Below are 23,151 nucleotides of genomic sequence, written 5' to 3' on the forward strand. Positions count from 1 at the left end.
ATTCCTTGCTCCTGCCTGATTGCTATGGCAAGAACTTCCAACACTATGTTGAATAGTAATGGTGATAGTGGGCAGCCCTGTCTAGTACCTGATCTGAGTGGAAATGCTTCCAGTTTTTCACCATTGAATATGATGTTGGCTGTAGGTTTGCTATATATAGACTCCACTATCTTCAGGAATTTTCCACCTATTCCCATTTTTTGTAGTGTTTTGATCATAAAGGGATGTTGTATTTTGTCAAAGGCTTTTTCTGCATCTATTGATATGACCATGTGGTTTTTGGTCTTGCTTTTGTTGATGTGGTGGATCACATTGATTGATTTACATATATTAAACCAACCTTGCATGCCTGAGATAAACCCCACTTGGTCATGATGAACAATCTTTTTGATATACTGCTGTATCTGGTTGGCTAGAATTTTGTTCAATATTTTCGCATCTATGTTCATCAGAGATATTGGTCTGTAGTTTTCTTTTTTGGTTGTGTCCCTGTCTGCTTTTGGTATCAGGGTGATGTTGGCTTCATAGAAGCTGGCAGGGAGTATTCCAGTGTCTTCAATCTTCTGGAAGACTTTTAAAAGTAGAGGTATTAGTACTTCTTGAAGGTTTTGTACAATTCATTTATAAAACCATCTGGTCCAGGACTTTTATTTTTGGGGAGATTTTTGAGGACTGTTTCAATTTCATTTGCTGTGATGGGCCTGTTCATGTTATCCACTTCCTCTTTACTTAGTTTTGGAAGTTGGTAGGTATCTAGGAAATCGTCCATTCCTTCCAGGTTCTCTAGCTTGGTGGCATATAGTTTTCATAGAAGCCTTGCATGATATGTTGAATTTCTGCAGTGTCTGTTGTCCTCTTTCATTTACTATCCTCTTTCATTTAGTCTCCTTTCATTTAGTCTCTTTCATTTAGTCTCCTCTTTCATTTACTATCCGATTTATTTGGGTCTTCTCCCTTTTTTGTTTTGTGAGTCTGGCTACAGGTTTGTCGATTTTGTTTACTCTTTCGAAGAACCAACATTTACTTTCGTTGATCTTTTGTATGGTTTTCCTATTCTCAATGTTATTTATTTCTGCCCTAACTTTAGTGATTTCTGTCCTTCTGGTTGCTTTAGGGTTCCTTTGTTGTTCTTCTTCTAGGTCTTTAAGATGTGCAATCAGGCTGTTTATTTGTCCTTTTTCTTGTTTCCTAATGTGTGCTTGTATAGCTATGAACTTCCTTCTTAGGACTGCTTTAGCTGTGTCCCAAATATTTTGATAGCTTGTGTCTTCATTTTCATTGAACTCTCGAAACATTTTGATTTCTTCCTTGATTTCCTTTTTGACCCAGAAGTTGTTAAGAAGTGTACTGTTGAGCTTCCACATTTTGGGACTGTTGCTAATCTTTTGTTGATTTTTAAGTGTTAGTTTAATTCCACTGTGGTCTGAGAAGATGCTTGGGATGATTTCAATGCTCTTGAATTGGCTGATGCTGTCTTTGTGGCCTAATATATGGTCTATCCTTGAGAATGACCCATGTGGATTTGAGTAAAATGTGTATTCCAGTTTCTTGGGATGAATGACTCTGAAAATATCCAATAGTTCTAGTTTATCTGTCTCTTCATTTAGCTCCATTATGTCTTTATTAATTTTCTTCCTGGATGATCTGTCAAATTGAGAGAGTGGGGTGTTGAAGTCCCCTACTATGATTGTGTTACTGTTAATATATTGCTGTAGCTCTTTCAGTAGAAGTTTGATGTATTTAGATGGCTTCTCATTGGGTGCATAGATGTTAATAATTGTTAAGTCCTCTTGATTGACTGATCCTCTGAGCATTAAGTAGTGTCCATTCCTATCTTTTTAAATCTTATCTATTTTAAAGTCTATCATGTCAGATATGAGAATAGCTATTCTTGCCCTTTTGTGTGGGCCATTGGCTTGTATGATAGTTTTCCATCCTTTCACTTTAAGTCTGTGTTTGTCTTGTTGAGTTAGGTGAGTTTCCTGTAGACAGCGTATTGTTGGGTTGTGTTTTCTGATCCATCTTCCTACTCTGTGTCTTTTAATAGGTGAATTCAGGCCATTGACATTTATTGATATCAAAGATTGAAGATATCTTAACACCATTCTTGTAGAGTTTTAGAGTGTTTTGATATATGTCCTATTTGTGGTGGTCTGGTTGTTTATAGGAGACCTTTCAGAACTTCTTTCAGGGCAGGCTTGGTGATGGTTGATTCCTTCAACTGTTGCTTGTCTGAGAAGTTTTTGATGCCTCCATCTAGTCTGAATGACAGTCTAGTACGATATAGTATTCTTGGTTGAAAGCCTTTCTCATTGAGCACTCGATAGATATCTTGCCATTCTCTTCTGGCCTGTAGTGTTTGTATGGAGAAGTCTGCTGCTAATCTTATGGGTTTTCCTTTGTAGGTGACTCTGTTTTTCTCTTGCAGCCTTCAGGATCCTTTCTTTATCCTTATTCCTTTCCATTCTAAGTATGATATGTCTTGGTGTCTTTAGGTCTGGGTTAATTCTGTTTGGTACCCTTTGGGCTTCTTGAATCTTTATGTCTTTGATGTTGTCTAGACTAGAGAAATTTTCAGCTATTATGGCCTGGAAAATGCTTTCTTCCTCTCCTTCTCTTTCTTCCCGTGGTATGCCAATAATGTGTATATTGTTTCTTTTGAAATCATCCCATAGGACTCTGTTGTTGTTTTCAGCATCTCTTAATCTCTTTGAGATCTCTTACTTATTTTTTAGTTGTCTCTAATTCATCCTCGATCTTGCTAATTCTGTCTTCAGCCTCATAGATTCTATTCTCTCTGCCCTCTACTGTTTTCTGGAGTTCATCTATTTTGTTGCCCTGCTCTGATACTGTTTTAGCTTGTTCAGCTAGTTGCATTCTTAGCTCAGTGATTTCAGCTTTCAGCTCTTAATAACCATGAGATAATTAGTATTTTCTTCCATATTCTCATTTGTTGTTCCTGCATTTCTGATTACAATTTTTTCAAATTCTTTACTCACTCCTGTTATTATTTCCTTAGCTAATGTTTGGATGCTGAACTCGTTATTTTGTGCTTCACCCTCTGGAGGACTTTAGCTGGACTCTAGTCCTGGTTTGATTCTCCAATATTTTTTCTTGTTGTTTTAACCATTTTATATATTATGTTATGAGTTCCCTTTATTAGTACTTTTCAAATTATTGATCACTATTGCCTGGATTGATTTGTGTCTAAGTAAGTTAATTAAAGGATTCACAGTGGTGGAAATTAACAGTTGTTTCAATCCCTGAGTTGGAGCTCAGTGGTTTAAAAGCATCTTTTTTTTTTCTTCCCTGTAGGCTATGGGAGCCTGAAGGCTTTTAAACTATCAATAGGCTTCTTAGCTTAATCACTGACTCCTGACCAAGAGATAAAGCAGGGTGTGGCAGAGATAATCCAGTGGTTATGCAAAGAGACTTTCATAACCCCTCAGCTCTGCCACCGAGGTATAGGTCTTCTCCTGAGTTTCCCGGTTAGATCTCTGTCCCCTGGTGTCCCTCCCTGTTGCTGGTCCATATTCTGAGGGTAGTAGCAATGGAGACTCAGAGTTGCACTTGGTGAGTCTCTGGGGAGTCCTCTCCTCCCTTAAGCTGTCCCCTTGTTGGTGGAGCAGACTGGAGGTGGTATCTCCACTGATAAACTGCTGAACTGTTAGCAGTCACTTAATCTCTCCTTAGGCTCCTCTCTTCTCTCTGTTACCAGCCACATGTGTTTGTACTCACGGGTGATTTACTGGGTTCCTGTGGTCATTCTAGTCCTGTCTTGTTTTGGTCCTGGGTGGTCTCCTTTGGTATTCCTAGTTCATCCGGGAGAGGAAAGGAGAGAAGAGGAGACAAAGTGATCTGCTGCTCATAGTTCTGCTTCCGGAAGTCCGCACATCGAAAAGCTACCTTTTCATAAGCTATTATTAGATGACTCTGTAATTACCTGCAGCTGACAGCTTTTATTGAGGTATGACTTATATGCTATGAAATGCACTTATCTTAAGTATATAGTTCGATGGGTTTTGACAAATGTGTATACTCTTTAGTCCATATCTCTCTCAAGAGAATATTTCTGACACCTCACCACTCATTACATATGCCTTGTTGGGAGTTGGGCGGTAGCGCAGTGGGTTAAGTGCACGTGGCACTAAGTGCAAGGACCGTCATAAGGATCATGGTTCGAGCCCCCTGCTCCCCATCTGCAGGGGAGCCGCTCCACAGGCAGTGAAGCAGTTCTGCAGGTGTTTATCCTTCTCACCCCCTCTCTGTCTTCCCCTCCTCTCTCCATTTTTCTCTGTCTTATCCAATGACAATAATAACTACAACAATAAAACAACAAGGGCAATAAAAGGGAATAAATAAATATTTATATAAAAAATATGCCTTGTCACTTCTAAGGTGAAACCATAAGATACGTGCTCTTTTGTATTGATTTTTTTCTCACTAAATATAATATATATTTTCATTTATTTATTGGGGGATTAATGTTTTACAGTCAACAGTCTAATATAATACTTTTAAGATTCATTCATGTTGTGGTCCAGGAGGTGGCACAGTGATAAGGCTTTGGATTCTCAAGCATGAGGTCCTGAGTTCTATCCCTGGCAGCACATGTGCCAGAGTGATGTCTGGTTCTTTCTCTCTCCACCTATCTTTCTCATAAATAAATAAAATTTTTAAAAAAAAGATTCATTCATGTTGAATGTTTTTGTGATTTTGCTGTTGAGTAGTTTCCTTTTATAGGCATAAACCATGGCTTCCTTCTTTCTTTCTTTCTTTCTTCCTTTCTTTCTTTCTTCCTTCCTTGTGAGACCAGGTAGTGGTACACAAGAGCACACATTATCATGTGCAAGGACCTGGGTTCAAGTCCCAAGTCCCTACCTATGGGTGGAAGGTTCATGAATGGTGAGGCAGTGCTGCAGTTGTCTCTTTACCTCTAATCTGCCAATTTCTCACTGTCCTACTAAAATAAAAATGAATAAATTTAAGAATTGATCCTTTTTCATTACTTTATTTGTTATTAGTAGTGACTTATAAGGTTGTAAGATTGTATGTTATTATTCACAATGCACCCACCACCAAAGTTCTGTGCCCTTACCCTCCCAATACTAGCCACCATAGTTCTCTCAAAGTCTTTTTTTAAAAAAATTTATTTATTTATTTATTTATTTATTGTATGAATAGAGACAGAAAAATTGAGAGGTAAGGGGAGGTAGGGAGGGAAAGAGACAAAGAAACACATGCTTTACAACTTGTGGAGCTTTCCTTCTGCAGGTAGGGAACAGGGATTTGAACCTAGATTCTTGTGCACTGTAATGTGTGCACTTAACCAGGTACACCAATACCTGGCCCCTGTTCTTTCAAAGTCTTTTTAAAAAAATTTTTTTAAATCTTTATTTATTGGGTGGAGACAGCCAGAAATCAAGAGGGTGATATAGAGGGAGAGAGACAGAGAGACACCTGCAGCCCTGCTTCACCACTCGCAAAGCTATCCCCCTGCAGGTGGGAACCGGGGGCTCGAACCCAGGTCCTTGAGCATTATGTGTGCTCAACCAGGTGCGCCACCACCCGGCCCCCCTTTCAAAGTCTTAAAGACAGTTTGATAAACCATGATTTCTTTATCCACTCTCCTGTTGATACACACTTGAAATGACTCCTTTTAGGAGAAGTACAAACTTTTATACAATCATAGCAAGCAACTTAAATTAGTAATGCACTTACAAACAAGAAAGTGGCAGGTTTATGTGTACCTGATTTAGCAGTAAAACACATTCAACAGACACAGGTACCCCTTGAACCTTATAGATGGCAAGTGTATGGTTTGAAATTTGCTTTGGAGAGATAATAGGGCTGAGTGAGGAAGTTGTGATATTTGGTAAGACAAAGCAAGAATTATCAGTTCATGTAGCTTTCTAAAAATTGTTCTGTAACAATTGTCATCAAATAAGAGAATAAGCTTGGTTTGAAAAATGCAAGTTTATGGTTCAGAGATGAGTCATTCCAGATAGGTTCTTAATTGTTACAATTTACAGTGGAGAAAGACTCACTGATGCTTAGGTTCCTTGTGTGCAAAATAGAGGCACTAATTCCAACCTAGCAAATCCCATAAGGAGGTTGTGAGACTTAATGAGTGAACACATGACCTGTCAGCTTTAAGTCCTATAGAAGTATGAGGTGGTAGTATTATGTCTGACAAATTCACAAGATTTCCATTGAGGGACTATAGTGTTTTTATATGCATTATGTAGTCTTTTTTTTTTTTTTCCCCTACCATGATTATCACCAGGACTATGACTACAATTCCTGGTGGTCATTTTTTGTTGTTGTTATTGTATAGAGACAGAGAGAAATTGAGAGAGAAGGGGGAGATAGAGAGGAAGAGAGACAGAGAGACACCTACAGACCTGCTTCACCACCTGTGAAGCCACTCCCCTACAGGTGGGGAGCCAGAGGCTGGAGCCAGGGGCTTGAACCGGGATCCTAACCAGTCCTTGTGCTTTGTGCCACATGCTTAATTAGCTACGCTACCTTCTGACTCCCCCTGGTGGTCATTTTCCCCTCTTTTCTTCCTTTTTGATAAAGAGTGAGAGACAGACAGAGAGGATAGATACCTGCAGCACTGCTCCAGTGCTAGTGAAGCCCGCCCCCCACACCTGTAGTTGAAGACCAGGGGCGTGAACCTGGGTCCTTGCACAAGGTAACGTTTGTTTTATCGGGTGGGCCACTGCCTAGTTTCTGTATCATGTACTTCTGCTGCTTATTAATTCATTTCCCTTCTTAAGAAATAAGTACTGGGGTCCAGAAGACAGTTCACAGGTAGAGCACATGCACTGCTATGCTGTACCATGAACAGCACGAGGGAGAGGTGCTCCCCAGGTAGTAGAATAGTGCACTTGTTTTTTATTGCTAGTAGGGTTATCACTGGAGCTCAGTCCCGGCACAACAAATCCAGTTTTCCTGGTAGCCATATCCCCACTTTCATTTTTCTTTCTTTCTTTCTTTCTTTCTTTCTTTCTTTCTTTCTTTCTTTCTTTCTTTCTTTCTTTCTTTCTCTCTCTCTCTCTTTCTTTCTTTCTTTCTTTCCTTCCTTCCTTCCTTCCTTCCTTCCTCCTTTCTTCTTTCTTTCTTTCTTTCTTTCTTTCTTTCTTTCTTTCTTTCTTTCTTTCTTTCTTAGGGGTGTGTGTGTCTCCTTTTTCTTTATTTTGATAGGACAGAGAAAAATCAAGAGGGAAGGAGAGATAGAGAGGGAGCAAAAGAAAGACACCTACAGCACTGCTTCACTAAAGCTTCCCCCCTATAGGTGGGGGCTGGGGACTTGAGTGCATACATTACCATGCATAAAGATGATATTTTATTTACTTTAGAGAAAGTGGAGTCATCTTAGTACTATTCTACTGGGACCAGGTGGTAACTTAGCCACTTTCTCTAAAATAAATAAATAAGTAAATGGCTGGGCAATAGCCCACCTGGTTGACAGCACCCATCACCATGCACAAGGACTGGGGTTCAAGCCCCTACTCCTCACTGGCAAAGGTCAAGTTTCAGGAGTGGTGAAGCAGTATTGCAGGTCTCCCTCTCTCTCTTCACTTCTCTCAATTTCTCTTTCTCCTATCAAAAATAAATAAGTAAATAAATAAATGATGAAAAATTGGGCCAGGGAGGCCTCTCAGCAATATTGTTGATGTGCAAGTCCCTGGGTTCATTGGTGGGCACTACACAAAATGCAGAAATGTAAGTACTGTTGTTATGGTTCTCATTTTACAAACACAGAACTCAAGATCTGAGCTGATCTACCTCCTAGAGGGGTGTCAATACATAAGAGAGATTTGAACTGGCTCCAGTCTGAGCTGTTACTAGTGTGCCATCTGCTTTTTTTTTTTTTCAGAAGATGCTGGTACACCTCCTCTTAGCAGCTGACTTTACACTAAATGTCTTTGCCCACAGCTATGATTGCCTTGTGGGAGAGTTGCTATGTTTAAATTCTTGGGTGTGTTATCAATGAGATAGAACAGAAGGAGGCTGAATGTTTGCCTTAAATACAGAGTGATTTTTCCATTTTTATCTTTCTAGAGGCTTATAGTGAGAATCCAGAGTTAGCTGAATTCTTGGTACAAGCTTGTATTTCAGGAGGTAAGGTGCTTGTCTTGCCATATTCACTGCCCTACTTGGAACCCTGGCACCACAAGGGAGTGCCACAGCACTAGAGGAGGCTCTCTCTGCATTTGTGTGTCTCTCTCCCTGGGGGATAGTATTATGGTTATACAAAAGATGTTCATGCCTGAGGAAGCAAAGGTCCTAAATTCAATCCCAGCATGACAATAAGCCAGAGTTGAGCAGTGTTCTCGTAAACCAAACCAATAGAACACTATAGGATGGTATCACTCATATGTGGAATCTAGAGTGCTGAAACACATGAACTTTCAAAAAACAAACAAACAAAAGCAGAAGTAAACAAACTGTTTCTAGGACTTTCAGAGAACTATGATGAACTTTGGTGGTTATTACTGGGATGGTGGGGGCACAGGACTGTGGTGGTGAGTACTGTAATTATAATCTCACAGTGATCTAAACTGCTATTAATGGAGAATAGATGAACACAGAATACACACTCTCCAGATTCATGGAGGTCTTTTAATCTATGTGACTGGTAGAGAATTGTATTTCCTCCGTGATATAGGGACATAGAGCCTAAGTCAGTATTTCCTCTGTGACTGCAGCTACTGTACCTCCTCCCTCCACATTCCTAAGCTAATAGGCCCAGGACAACAGTGCTTAAAGGTAAAGATGACTAGGGAGGAATCCAGCTGTCTTGGGACTGATACATACCAGGCACTAGGTCTCCCCTTCTCTGTCCATACCAAGGTCATAGACAAGAAACATGTATAGTAATTTTGTGAAAGATTGCCTTTGTCTGTTTCCTGCTTACTTTGTAATACTGGGTACTTTTGAAAGGTTTGGGGAAAACTTCCTGGAGTGATCCAGAGTCTCCTATACACCAGTGTAATAATCTCCTCTCTTTCACCAAGAACTGGCTCTAGTCTTGTGCTTTGGGGATCATTTCTGCAACACTACTAATGACAAATAAAACAATGGCCAAAAATGAAAAACAAAACAACAACAAAAAAATTCAGAGGTTTCAGAACACAAGCTGTGGGGATTTTCAAGTTAGGTGAGGCTTAATTCAGTAGCTCCTGAAACTACTGAGTGTTCAACTCAAGAAGAGTTACCCGAGAAAACCACCTGTCATTGCTATCTTTTGCTCTTTCTACAGATCGCTCAGAAACAGAAGTCATCATCAGGCCATCACCAAGGACTGGCCCACTTTATCTCCAGCTTTGGCAAAAGAAGATAGGAAGTCAGTGGTTGTACTGAAATGAACTCAAGAAGAAACCACTTACACATTTATAGCCATGTGAAAAAAACAACCCACACCAAATTACCCATATGTCCCTGTTTTTCAATTGGTAAATGAGTTAGATTAATCCAGGGTACCTCAATATCCTCTCTTCTAGTTGGAGTATTCCTGGTTCTGTAAGATGCTCAAGATAAACTGGGACTACCAATAATCAATTATTGCACCCCCTTCCCTATTCCAAAGATAACCAGGTCTTCATACATTATTTGAACTTGACTCCAGCAGTTCATATGCTAAAACCAAGTCTGGAGACAGGACAGCCTTGGGGACTCAAACCCTGTTGGCTTTGCCCTCTTGAAACAACAGGAAATCATTAGAACCCATTAGGGGCTTTGTTCTAGGAGGAAGTTTGAGGAGTCATGGCAGGAAGATTTGGGGCCTTTTGAATCTTCCATGATTGTCCTGAAATCCAGCTCTATCTTTCCAACTCTTCCCCACACACCCATATAAAAAGTTGACACTCTTTGGAGGGTGGGATCATATAAAAAGTTGACACTCTTTAGCTGGTGGGATCATAGGTTCAATTTGCAATAATGCAAAAACTAAGGTGACAGTTTGGCTTTCTGTGGCATGAAACAGTGGTCCCCAATCATCTTTACTGTGATAGGTATTTCCCTCTGGGCCATCCTAGATGTTCACCTGGTTGTGCACATGAAACAAGTGATCAGGGTGATTTCAGAAAACCTTGAGGAAAGCCTATCCTTTTTTAAAAAATATTATTTATTTATTTTACCTTTTGTTGCCCTTGTTGTTTTTTATAGTTGTTGTAGTTATTATTGTTGTCATCATTGTTAGATAGGACAGAGAGAAATGGAGAGAGGAGGGGAAGACAGAGAGGGGGAGAGAAAGACACCTGAAGACCGCCTGTGGAGCGACTCCTCTGCAGGTGAGGAGCTGGGGGGCTCCAACAGGGATCCTCACACCGGTCCTTGTGCTTCGGGCCACATGCGCTTAACCCACTGTGCTATAGCCCAACTCTCTGACAAGCCTATCCTTAACCCTCAGAAGGTGGACAGATATCTACAAATATCATTAGTTTTTCTTGTTCTTGTTCTTGTTCTTGTTCTTGTTCTTGTTCTTGTTCTTCTTCTTCTTCTTTTTCTTCTTCTTCTTCTTCTACTTCCTCTTCTTCTTCTTCTTCTTCTTCTTCTTCTTCTTCTTCTTCTTCTTCTTCTTCTTCTTCTTCTTCTTCTTCTTCTCCTTTTTAGTTTTTATTTATAAAATGGAAACACTGAAAAGACCATAGGATAAGAGAGGTACAATTCCACACAATCCCCACCACCAGAACTCCGTATCCCATTTCCTCCCCTGATAGCTTTTCTATTCTTTAATCCTCTGAGGTGCGGAAGATGGAAGGTCTGGATTCTGTAATTTCTTCCCCACTGAACATGGGCATTAACAGGTTGATTCATACTCCCAGCCTGTCTCTCTCTTTCCCTAGTGGGGCAGGGATCTGGGGAGGTGGGGCTTCAGGACACATGGTGTGCTGGTCCCAGTTCCGGGTGCCAGATGCTGGGCTAGCTTCACAGGCAGGAGAGAGACGACCAGGGACTAAAGGCTGAGCTGGGAATGCAGTTCAATCTTTACTGATGAGCGGGGATGCAGTTCAACAACCTAATCTCTAATCACAATCCTGTCCTATATATCTTCTGAGGTGGAAGTGTTAGGAAGAGGAAGTACATAGGATGGGGATGGGGAGAAGGAAAAAGCACGGGAACCAATGGGGATTAAACCAGTGCGGGCAAAACAATGAGTATGTAAATAGACCACAGCAGCAAGCAATGTAACAGAAGGGGTCTTAGAAGCAGAATTTAGAAGCAGACCAACAATGGTGTGGACACCTGCCCTGGGAAGTCCAGTTGGCATCATGGTATATTATCTGGAACCTGGTGGCTGAAAAAGAGTTAAGACAAAAGCAAAGCAAATTGTTGACTAATAATGAACCTAAAGGCTGGAATATTGTGGATGAAGATTTGGAGTCTTTGTTCTGGAAAAATCTAGTAGGTCTATTTTAGGTATATTCCAAGGGGCCCATGACCCTACTAGTTTTTGCCTGATCTTGACATCTAACATGCAGGTGACCTAAGTTATTGTCTGGGGAGATGGTGTCATATCTGGATCAGGGAAGAGAGTAGCTCCTAAATATGGGAAAAGCATACTAATATTGTTAACTGTAAACTCCATTGATTTGATCTGGGGCTCACAGTCAGCACATGAGCCTATGTAACTTCTGCATCCCTGTAGGTCTCAGCTCACATTCCATGGTCACTGCTAGGAATATTCCAGGCTGTGTCAATTTCAGGACCCATCTTCCTCGGGTGGTAGGTAAAGTATGCTATCTAACCTCCCTTTGAAGAATGGAAGTCCCTACCATTGTTGATCCACATTGAGGGCAAGGCCATATAGGGGCTCACACAGGGGTTCATTGTGTTGTTTCTGATGGAGATAACCAGTGGCAGTGGCGAGAGGGATCTGTTAGAGGTCTAGGCCTATCATGTCTGTGTGGGAGTCCCAGCACTCCCTGATTAGGGCCCTAGGTGATGGAGTGGCCTGATAGTAACTAAAGAGTCACCATTAAAGTATGCCAGTCTCTTGCCCTTATTCAGCTTTTGTAGTCCTTACTTTGACAAGGTTAGCTTTGGAGTGGTTGAGGGAGGTGCAATAGAAGGTAGGTGAGGAGGGTATCTAGGTCTAAGTAGATGCCAGTCCCTGTTCAGGGCGCCATTATGTCAGACTAGCTTTACGGGTGGAGACAGATGACCAGGAACTCATGGCTGAGCTGTATGCAGTATCTCTTTATTCATGCAGAACACAGCACAATCTAAGCCAAGCTAAGCTAAACTAAACTAATATACTTGCCAAGTAGGGTGTAAACAGGATGTGACATAGAGAGGGTGGAGTGAAAAGTGACTGGTGCAAATCAGGGTGTACTACGAGAGGGGGTAGAGCAAAAACATCATGAACTAGTGGGGATTAAACCAATGCCCTATAGGCAGGGTAGTGCTTAGTTAACAGTGGTTATGTATATAGAATACAGTGTTAAGCAGGGGGGATTAAACCAATGAAATAGAAGGGGTTTTTAGAAGCAGAATTAGAAGCATACCAACAAGTAGAAACTATTTCATTAGGTACTTTATGGTGTCTTTTTAGGTGTTTCTACTTGCCTGCTACATTTATTGACTCACTGCAAACTACTGTGCACTTTTGCTTTAAGGTATATGTTTTCCCCCAACTTCTGAATACATGTACATATGCTTTAGCTCATGGACCCTGGTCTATATCTAGGTTTTGAGGTTTGTTAAGACGTGTACCACCTTAAATGAATTTAAGGAGTCCTATGAGCTAGGAAAGGTCTCACCAGAGTAATGAAACTGGTGGGTTCACATTCTATGCCTGATGTCTCTGGATGCAGTCCGAAGTGAAACATGTCTAGGTGGTACTGGTTGCACTGATAGTTTTTCTGATTCTTAGTATCTCCTGCATCTGGGAAAAAACAGCTCAACTGGTAGAGTGCGGGATTTGCATGCCTGAAATTCCTGGTTTGATTTTAGTGCAGCACCAGGATCCCTCCCTCTTTTTCTCTCTCTTATGCCAAGCTTTCTACCTCATATAAGATAAGATAAAATAAAATAAATGTTTTATTTTTTTTAGTTTTGGAGGGCAGGGAGTTATGTTTGTTTTTTGTTAACAGGTTTCAGGTAGAGTCTCCCCTTTAAAAATAATTTGTTATTGGGGGTAAGGTGGTAGCACAGCCGGTTAAGTGCACATGGTGCAAAGTGCAAGGACTGGTATAAGGATCTCGGTTCAAGCCTCTGGCTCCCCACCTGCAGGGGGGTCGCTTCACAAGTGGTGAAGCAGGTCTGCAGGTGTCTATCTTTCTCTCCCCCTCTCTGTCTTTCCTCCTCTCTCCATTTCTCTGTCCTATCCAACAACAATGACATCAATAACAACAACAATAATAATAACCATAAAAGCAACTAGGGTAACAAAAAGAGGGGAAAAATGAAAAGCCTCCAGGAGCAGTGGATTTGTGGTGCAGGCACCAAGCCCCAGCAATAACCCTGGAGGCAAAAAAATAAAAAATAATAAAATAAATATTTTTATTAATAATTTATTACAATATTTTAAGAGTACAATGTATAGTTCCACACCACACCCATATGCTCTATCTCCTGGAACCTAGTCTATATCTAGGTTTTGGGACTTTGTTAGGAAGTGAACCACATGGGATGGAATTAGAGAATACTATGAAAAGAAAGGTCTCACCCGAGTGATGAAGCTGAAGGGTTGTTGTTCCACACCTGAAGTCTCTGGACACAGTCTGAAGTGAAGCATGCTGGGGTGGCACTCATTGCATTGGTTAGTTTGCGATCAGCAGATGCAATATTATTTGATAAGAATTGGGAGAAGCATATGGGAAAGTGGGCCCTACCCTAGGGTCTCAGGACTGGGGGAAGTTTAGGCGCTATAGTGGAAATGTGAGGTTCCTACTGTCTTCGGGTTCAAGAAGACAATGGAATAGTTATTATTATCATCACATTATTTGGTAATTGGGTTAACTTTGAAAAGTCCTTTTGTTAGACAATCAATTTTTCCCCTCTCATATTAATTAAACAGTGATTTATATGACTACAATTTAATAGGTGTGTACATAAACACCGTTCCCATCACCAAAAGATTGTGTCCCATCCTACCCACCCACCCCTACCCCCAGCCCCCTCCAGCCCAGGAAGCCGCAAGTCCAGCCCCCTCACCACAGGGTTTTTACTTTGGTGCCCTACTTTCAATTTAGTCAGATCCTGCTTTTAGTTTCCCTTTCTGATCTTCTTTCTCAACTTCTGTTGATGAGTGGGATCATCCCATACTCATCTTTATCTTTCTGACTTAGCTCAATTAACATAATTCCTTCTAGCTCTGACCAAGATGGGTCAGAGAAGTTAAGTTCATTGTTCTTAGTAGCTGCATAGTATTCCATTGTGTATATATACCACGCCTTTCTCAGCCATTCATCTGTTGTTGGGTACCTAGGTTGCTTCCAGGTTTTAGCTATTATGAGTTGTGCTGCTATGAACATAGGAGTACACACCTCTTTTTGGTTGGGTGTTATGGAGTCCTTGGGGTATAATCCAAGGAGAGGAATTACTGGGTCATATGGAAGGTCTATGTCTAGCCTTGTAAGAGTTCTCCAGACTGCTCTTCACAGAGGCTGTACCAATTTACATTCCCACCAGCAATGCAAAAGGGTTCCTCTGTCCCCACAGCCTCTCCAGCATTTGTTGCTGCTGTCCTTTTTGATGTATGCCATTCTTACAGGAGTGAGGTGGCATCTCAATGTTGTCTTTATTTGCATTTCTCTGACAATCAGCTACCTGGAGCAGTTTTTCATATGTTTGTTAGCCTTTTGGATCTCCTCTGGAGTGAATGTACCGTTCATATCCTATGCCCATTTATGGATGGGGTCATTTACTTTTTTGGTGCTAAGTTTGCTGAGCTCCTTGTATATTTTGGTGGTTAGTCTCTTGTCTGATGTATGGCATGTAAAGATCTTCTTCCATTCTGTTAAGGGTCTCTTTGTTTAATAGTTTCTTTGGCTGTGCAGAAGCTTTTCGATTTGATATAGTCCCATTTGTTTGTTTCTGCTTTAGTCTTCTTTGCAATTGGGTTTGTTTCATCAAAGATGTCCTTGAGGTTTAGGTGGGAAAGTGTTTTACCAATGTTTTCCTCTAAGTATTTGATTGTTTCTGGTCTAACATCCAGGTCTTTAATCTATTTGGAGTTGATTTTTGTATCTGGTGAGGTAAAGTGGTTCAATTTCATTCTTCTGCATGTTACAACCCAGTTTTCCCAGCACCATTTATTGAAGAGAGCCTTCTTCTTACATTTAATACTTTGGGCCCCTTATCAAAGATTAGATGTCCATAGGTGTGGGGGTTTAGTTCTGGGCTTTCAATTCTGTTCCACTGGTCTGTGTGCCTATTTTTGTTCCAGTACCATGCTGTTTTGATGATGATGGCTTTATAATAAAGTTTGAGGTCTGGGAGTGCCTCCATTTCTGTTTCTTTTCCTCAGTATGGTTTTGGCAATTCTAAGTGTTTTCTGGTTCCAGATAAATGACTGTAGTTTTTGTTCTAGTCTCTTAAAGAAGCTTGGTGGAACTTTGATGGGTATCACATTAAATTTGTATAGTGCTCTGGGAAGAATATTCATTTTGATGATATTTATTCTTCCAATCCATGAGCATGGGATGTCTTTCCATTTCTTGGTATCAGTTTCTATTTCCTTGAATAGTGACTCATAGTTTTCAGTATACAAGTCTTTCACTTCTTTGGTCAGCTTTATTCCTAAGTATTTTATTTATTTTGCTGAAACAGTGAATGGGAGTGATTTCTGGATGTCTTCTTCTTCTTCAGATTTAGTGTTTGCATAAGGAAATGCCACTGATTTTTGTACATTGATTTTGTAGCCTGACACCTTGCTATATTGCCTAATAACTTCCAGTAGTTTTCTGCTGGATTCTTTAGGTTTTTCTATGTATACTATCATATCATCTGCAAATAGTGAGAGCTTGATTTCTTCCCTTCCAATCTGTATTCCTTTAATTTCTTTCTCTTGCCTGATTGCTATGGCAAGAACTTCCAATACTATGTTGAAGAGTAATGGTGACAGTGGACAGCCCTGTCTAGTCCTCGAGCTGAGGGGGGATGCTTTCAGCTTCTGTCCATTGAGTATGATGTTGGCTGTAGGTTTGCTATATATAGACTCCACTATCTTGAGGAATTTCCCATCTATTCCCCTTTTTTGTAGGGTTTTGAGCATGAATGGGTGTTGGATTTTGTCAAAGGCTTTCTCTGCATCTATTGAGATAATCATGTGGTTTTTGGCTTTGCTTTTATTGATGTGGTGAATGACATTGATTGACTTATGTATGTTGAACCAGCCTTGCATTTCTGGGATAAATCCCACTTGGTCGTGATGAACAATCTTTTTGATATGCTGCTGTATCCGGTTGGCCAAGATCTTGTTTAATATTTTGGCATCTATGTTCATCAGAGATATTCGTCTGTAGTTTTCCTTTTTGTTTTTCCTGTTTTGTGTCCCTATCTGCTTTTGGTATCAGGGTGATGTTGGCTTCATAGAACTCCCGAGTTCCTGTTTCTTTGATCTTATGGAAAAGCTTTAGAAGTATGGGTACTAACTGTTTCCTGAAGGTTTTGTAGAATTCATTTGTGAAGCCATCTGGTCCAGGAATTTTGTTGTTGGGGAGATTCTTAATAACGGTTTTGATTTCTTTGTCTGTGATCGGTGCATTTAGGTTTTGTAGTTCTTTTTGGTTCAGTTTTGGAAGGGCATATATTTCTAGGAATTGTTCCATTTCTTCCAGATTCTCTAGCTTGGTGGCGTATAGTTTTTCATAGATGTTTCACATGATTTTCTGGATTTCTGTGGTGTCAATTGTGATATCTCCTCTATCCTTTACAATTCTATTAATTTGAATCTTCTCCCTTTTTTGTTTAGTGAGTCTGGCTAGGGGTTTGTCAATTTTGTTTAATCTTTCAAAGAGCCAGCATTAGGCTTCATCGATCGTCTGTATGGTTCTCTTATTTTCGATGTTGTTTAGTTCTGCTCAAATTTTAGTGATTTCTGTCCTTCTGGTTGCTTTAGGGTTCCTTTGTTCCTCTTCCTCTAAGTCCTTGAGGTATGCAGTAAGGTCGTTTATTTGAGCTTTTTCTTGATGTTTAATATGTGATTGTATGGCTATGAGTTTCCCTCTCAGTACTGCTTTAGCTGTGTCCCAAATATTTTGATAGGTTGTGTCTTCATTTTCACTTGCTTCCAGGAACATTTGAATTTCTTGCTTGAGTGACTCTCTGTCCCAGTAGTTCTTAAGCAGTATGTTGTTTAGTTTCCAAATTCTGTAACTTTTAATAATTTTCTGTTTGTTGTTAAATGTTAGTTTTACTCCACTGTGGTCTGAGAAGATACTTGGGATGATTTCAATGCTGTTGAATTTATTGATGCTGTCTTTGTGGCCTAACATATGGTCTATCCTTGAGTATGTGTTGTGTGGATTTGAGAAGAATGTGTATTCTAGTTTTTGGGGGGCAAAGGGCTCTGAAAATGTCCAGGAGGTCTAGTCTAACCATCTCTTCATTTAATTCTCTTGTTTCTTTGTTGATTCTCTGCTTTGTTGATCTAAGTGTGAGAGTGGGGTGTTAAAATCTCCCACTATTATTGTATTACTATTGATGTATTTTTAAGTTCTTTCAGTAGGTACGTGATGTATTTAGATGGTCCCTCATTGGGTGCATAGATGTTAATAACTGCTAAGTCTTCTTGGCTGATTGATCCTCTGATCATTGCCTATCTTTTATTACTTTATTTAATTTTAAATCTATTGTGTCAGAGATGAGAATGGTTGTTCCAGCTTTTTTTGTGGTCCATTAGCCTGTATGATAGTTTCCATCCTTTCACTTTAAGTCTGTGTTTATCTTGTTGTGTCAGATGGGATTCTTGCAAGCAGCATATGGTTGGGTTATGTTTTCTTATCCATCCTCCCACTCTGTGCCTTTTGATGGGTGAGTTTAAGCCATTGACATTTATTGATATTATGGATTTAATGTATTGTAGTGCCATTGTTCAACAAATTTTTATTTGCTCTGATATATGGCAAGTATTATAGTGAAGTTCTTGTTTATAAGAGGTCTTTTAGAATGTCTTCCAGGGCCGGTTTGGTTATGGTTGCTTCCTTTAACTGTTGTCTAAGAAGGTTTTGATCCCTCCATTTAGTTTGGATGAAAGTCTAGCAGGATATATTATCCTTGGTTGAAACTCTTTTTCATTCAGGGCTCGATAGATATCTTGCCATTCTCTTTTGGCTTTTAGAGTTTGAGTGGAGAAGTCTGTTGATAGTTTTATGGGTATTCCCCTGTATGTGACTTTTTGTTTTTCTCTTGCAGCCTTTAGGATACTTTCTTTATCCTTACTTCTCATTGTGACTATGATGTGTCTTGGTGTCTTCAGGTCTGGGTTGATTCTGTTTGGAAGTGTCTGGGCCTCTTGAATCTTAATGTCCTCTCTGTTGTTCAGGTCTGGGAAATTTTCTTCTATAATTTCCTCTAGAATGTTTCCTTCCCCTTCCTCTCTTTTTTCCTCTGGCAGTCCAATGATAAGAATGTTGCTTCTTTTTAGATCATTCCATATGTCTCTGTTGTTGTTTTCAGTGTCTCTCAATCTCTTTTTGAGCTCTTTCACCTCTTTCTTAGTTTTCTCTAGCTCATCCTCTGTCTGACTAATTTTGTTTTCTGCTTCTGTTAGCCTGCTTTTCCTTTCCTCAGCTGCTTTCCTCAGTTCAGCTATTTCAGCTTTCAGTTCTCTAATTGCCTCAAGGTAATCAGTATTTTCCTTGAGGGTCTCATCTGTTGTTTCCCTAATACTGCCATTCCTTTCCTCCAAAGTTGTTTTCATTTCTGTTATTAATAAGTTTATTATTGCTTGCATACTTTTTTTATCTACGGTTACTTCTGGCTGATTTGTATTTTCTTCTGGGCTCTTGTCTTCATTCATTGTAGTAGCAGTTTTATTTGCTCTTGATCTACCCATTTTTTTGATTAATGTGTTTCTTATTTTTATGTTTTGTTGTTCCTCAGTCGTTGTGTTTTGAGTACAAGCAAGACTGTACTAAATACCTTTATGACAAATGCAAGCATCAACCTCATAAATTACAATAGCAACTGAAGCAAGGATTGAAGCAGTTTAACCACTAGCAGTTAGTTAGCCAGACAATTCCCCCGCAGGTGGGGAGCTGGAGGCTCGAACTGTGTTCCTTCTGCTGGTCCTTGTGCTTTTTGTCATGTGTGCTTAACCTGCTGTGCTACCTCCCATCCCCTGATTTTTTTTCTTTTTAACAATTCGTTGTTGCTTAAACTCAGAACTGGAAGTGGTGCAGCTCTGCCGCCAATCTTCCAGTTTGGTGCCAGCCATCCCTGGGCACTGGTTTTTAATCCTGGGAATGACTCCATCATCCCCTTTCTGTCCACAAGCCACATGTGTCTGTACTCACCTGTGGCTTATGTGATTTTCTTTCTTTCTTTCTTTCTTTCTTTCTTTCTTTCTTTCTTCCTTCCTTCCTTCCTTCCTTCCTTCCTCTTCTTCCTCCTCTTATTCTTCCTCTTCTTCCTCCTCCTCCTCTTATTCTTCTGTTTTAAAAAATTTTTTTTCCATTTTGTTGCCCTTGTTACTTTTCATTGTTGTCATAATTATTATTGTTGTTATTGATGTTGCTGTTGTGGGATAGGACAGAGAGAAATGGAGAGAGGAGGGGAAGACAGAGAAGGGGAGAGAAAGATAGACACCTGCAGACCTGCTTCACTGCCTGTGAAGTGACTCCCCTGCAAGTAGGGAGCTGGGGGCTTGAACCGGCATCCTTACTCTGGTCCTTGCGCCTTGCCATGTTTGCTTAACCTGCTGCACTACCGGCCGACTCCCTTCTTCTTCTTCTCATCCTCCTCCTTCTCCCCCCACCTCCTCCTCCTCCTTCTTCTTCTCTAACAGTTGTTTAACTCAGCCCAAGAAGTGGTGCACTTCAGTTGCCAACCTCCCAGTTTGGTTCCAACCATCCCTGAGAAGGCCTTTTAGTCCTGGGAATCTTTCCTTTACCACTTTTCTGTCTATGAGCCACATGTGTTTACTCACCAGTGGCTTGGTGAGTTTCTGAAGAGACTCTGGTCATGTTTTCTTGAGTTTTCAGGTGATTTTCATTGGCTTTTCCTAGTTGACTGGAAAAAGGAAGAGTCTGCTGCTACTCCATAGCTACACCTCAAGAAATCCAGCTCTTTTATGCACTTTCTAAAGTCCCAGGCTTCAGCCTTCTTTTCTAAGACATGACTACATACATAACTACTTCTGGCAATACTTTTAATTACTTTTCCTTCCCTCTAGGTAAAGGAAACAAAGGGACTGACTTCCTCCTTGTCCTCCAAATTCCCTTTCCTCTCAGTGGTAGAGCCAAAAAAAAAAAAAAAAAAAAAATGATCCTGGCCACAAAAGTTCTGGGTCCTAATTCAAAAGTGGGGAGAGGATATGAACAGAATATTCACTATAGCAGAGATACAGAAGGCAAACAGATATATGAAAAATTGCTCCAAGTCACTGATTGTCAGAGAAATGCACATAAAGGCAACAGTGAGATACCACCTTGCCACTGTAAGAATGTTATATATCAGAAACAACAGCAACAATAAATGCTTGAGAGGTTGTGGGGACAAAGGGACCCTCCTGTACTACTGGTAGGAATGTAAATTGGTCCAACCCTATAAAACAGTCTGGAGAACCCTCATAAGGCTAGAAATGGACCTTCCTTAAGATCCAGAAATTCCTCTCCTAGGGATATATCCTAAAGAGTTAAATATACCCACCCAGAAAGATATGTTTATAGCAGCACAATTTGTAATAGCCAAAATCTGGAAATAATACAGGTGCCCAACAACAGATGAACAGCTGAGAAAGTTGTGGTATATATACACAATGGAATATTACTCAGCTATTAAGAATAATGAACCCACCTTCTCTGACCCATCCTGGATGGAGCTAGAAGGATTTATGTTAAGTGAGATAAGTCAGAAAGACAAAGACAAGTATGGGATGATACAACTCATAAACAGAACTTGAGAAAAAAGAACAGAAAGGGAAACTCAAAGCAGAATCTGACTGAATTTGGAGTATGGCACCAAAGTAAAAATCTCTGGGTGCAAGGTGAGGGTAGCTTTTCAGCTTCACTAAAGGGATATGGACACAGACCTTTGGTGGTGGGAATGGTATTAATAATAATAAAAAAAGTTCTGAGTCCTAATCTTCCTCTAACTGTACCAAAATTTCCTCCAATGAAGTGAGGGCCAGGCTCAAACCTGGGTCACACACATGGCAAAGCAGCACATTTTTCAAGTGAGACTTATGTTAACTGGTTTTAAGATAAATTATGAATCAAGACTGCCACATACTAAAGAAGAGTTAAGTAGTCTTCCATCAAATTGCAGGAGTATTATATCCTTTCCTGCTATGCATTCATTTACCCACAAGTTCAGCTTAAGCCTGTTTACTATAAATCCAAAGTACATTCCTTTCTTCAAGACTGAAGAGTTCCAAATGTGGCTTCTCATTTTAAGATTTCATTCTTACCACTGCCAAAAACAAAACAAAACAAAACAAAACAAAAAACCCTCAGTTTCATTCAGATGAATCAGTTACTCTAATTAACAAGGAGTAATCTGAAGCTAATTAACTGAAAGAGCTGAGTTGCCATTTAAATATTTTGAACACCATGTTAAGAAGATAGACCAAACATTTCTAGAAGAGGAGCAAATATAGAGACAATGGATAATCACAGACCCTGGGATCTGAAGCAGACACTTTCTGACTTATTAGCCACATGTCCTGGGACAGATAATATGATACTTCAGGGCCCCAATACCCACACTGATAGAGTTGGAGGTGTAATTGCTACTTTTTTCTTATCAAGAATTTCTAAAACTAAGTCCAACTAGGCCCATGAGGCAATAAACAAAACCCACAAACAGAAAGAAACTTTATTCAACATGAAATAAAATTTTAGGGACTGGCAGGAAGCTTAGCTGCAAGAGCATGCATGCATGCAGGAGTCCAGGACCACCACATGGCAGCACCCACAAAGAGTAAGCTTCAGCAGTGCTGTTACGGTGTTTCTCTTTCTCCTTTTCCTCCTTCTCCTTTACTTTCTCCCTCTGTTTTCCCCCTTTCCTTTTTGGATAGAGAGAGAAACTGAAGGGGAAGGGAGAGATAAAGGGGAAGAGAAAAAGGGACTTCTTCAGGGCCCTTCTGCAAGTAGAGAACCTGAGGCTTGAACATGGGTTCTTGGACATGGCAACGTGTGCACTCCACTGGGTGCCCCACTGCCTGGTCTCCTCTCACTCTTATCCTCTATTTTTAGAAGAAGGAGAAGGAGAAGAAGGAGAAGAAGAACAGCTCAAACAAACAAAAAACACTGATGGAGTCATGCAGATACCAAATCACAGAGGGGGGTGGTAGTCATATTTTTTGGCCAAAGGGGGGGGGGGGACAGGGAACCTGTGCTTTTCAAAAAAATGGCTCTAGTGCTCTGCTTTGTCATAGACATGACCCAGGTTTGAGTCTGGTCCCCTGCTTTGGTGCGGAAGTTTTCCCCCTCTATCTTGATCTTTCTATGGGGGGAAGGGGCAGAAAAGAGCTGGCAAAAAGAGTTCACTTGGATAGTGTGCTGTTTTGTCATGTGCACTACTTAGGTTCCAGCCTGACCACCACGTGAAGGAAGCTATGGTGCTATGGTTTCTCACTTTCGTTGCCTCTCTGCCTGTCTTTACAAAATTGAGAATTTATGGTGTTAGAAGCAGCTTTCTTTCAGCAGTAATTAAGCAGGAAGAGGAAGAGAAAATAATATAGATACTAGTTTTCCAACACAAGGGAAAACTAGTAAGGTAATGCCAACCACTACATCGATGAGGGCCCTAGGCCCCTGAGATATCACCTTATCTGCCCAGAATATGGGGGGATGTAGAGGGAGGTAGTTTGCTCATAGGACAGTCAGGTCCTGATTGCATCCTCTTGTTCAAGAAATAAATCCAGAAAGACTTAGCTAGAAATCTTGGGCCGTGGTATGAGGGAGATACTTCTGGATCTTATTGTGCTTAGAGCTGCATGGAATACACTGGGAGTGTTTTGTTAATATA

The 23,151-nt window shown here is 40.4% G+C and overlaps 1 long non-coding RNA gene across 1 annotated transcript; it reads left to right on the forward strand.

Moving 5' to 3' along the window:
- The first annotated feature begins 8,069 nt into the window (after window positions 1–8,069).
- LOC132542496 (uncharacterized) lies at window positions 8,070–9,439 on the forward strand. Its single transcript, XR_009553507.1, has 2 exons — window positions 8,070–8,130; window positions 9,272–9,439. It is a non-coding gene; the product is annotated as an uncharacterized LOC132542496 (long non-coding RNA).
- Window positions 9,440–23,151: the final 13,712 nt, after the last annotated feature.

The sequence above is a fragment of the Erinaceus europaeus genome, chromosome 13 (assembly GCF_950295315.1).
Source record: "Erinaceus europaeus chromosome 13, mEriEur2.1, whole genome shotgun sequence".
Taxonomy (NCBI): domain Eukaryota; kingdom Metazoa; phylum Chordata; class Mammalia; order Eulipotyphla; family Erinaceidae; genus Erinaceus; species Erinaceus europaeus.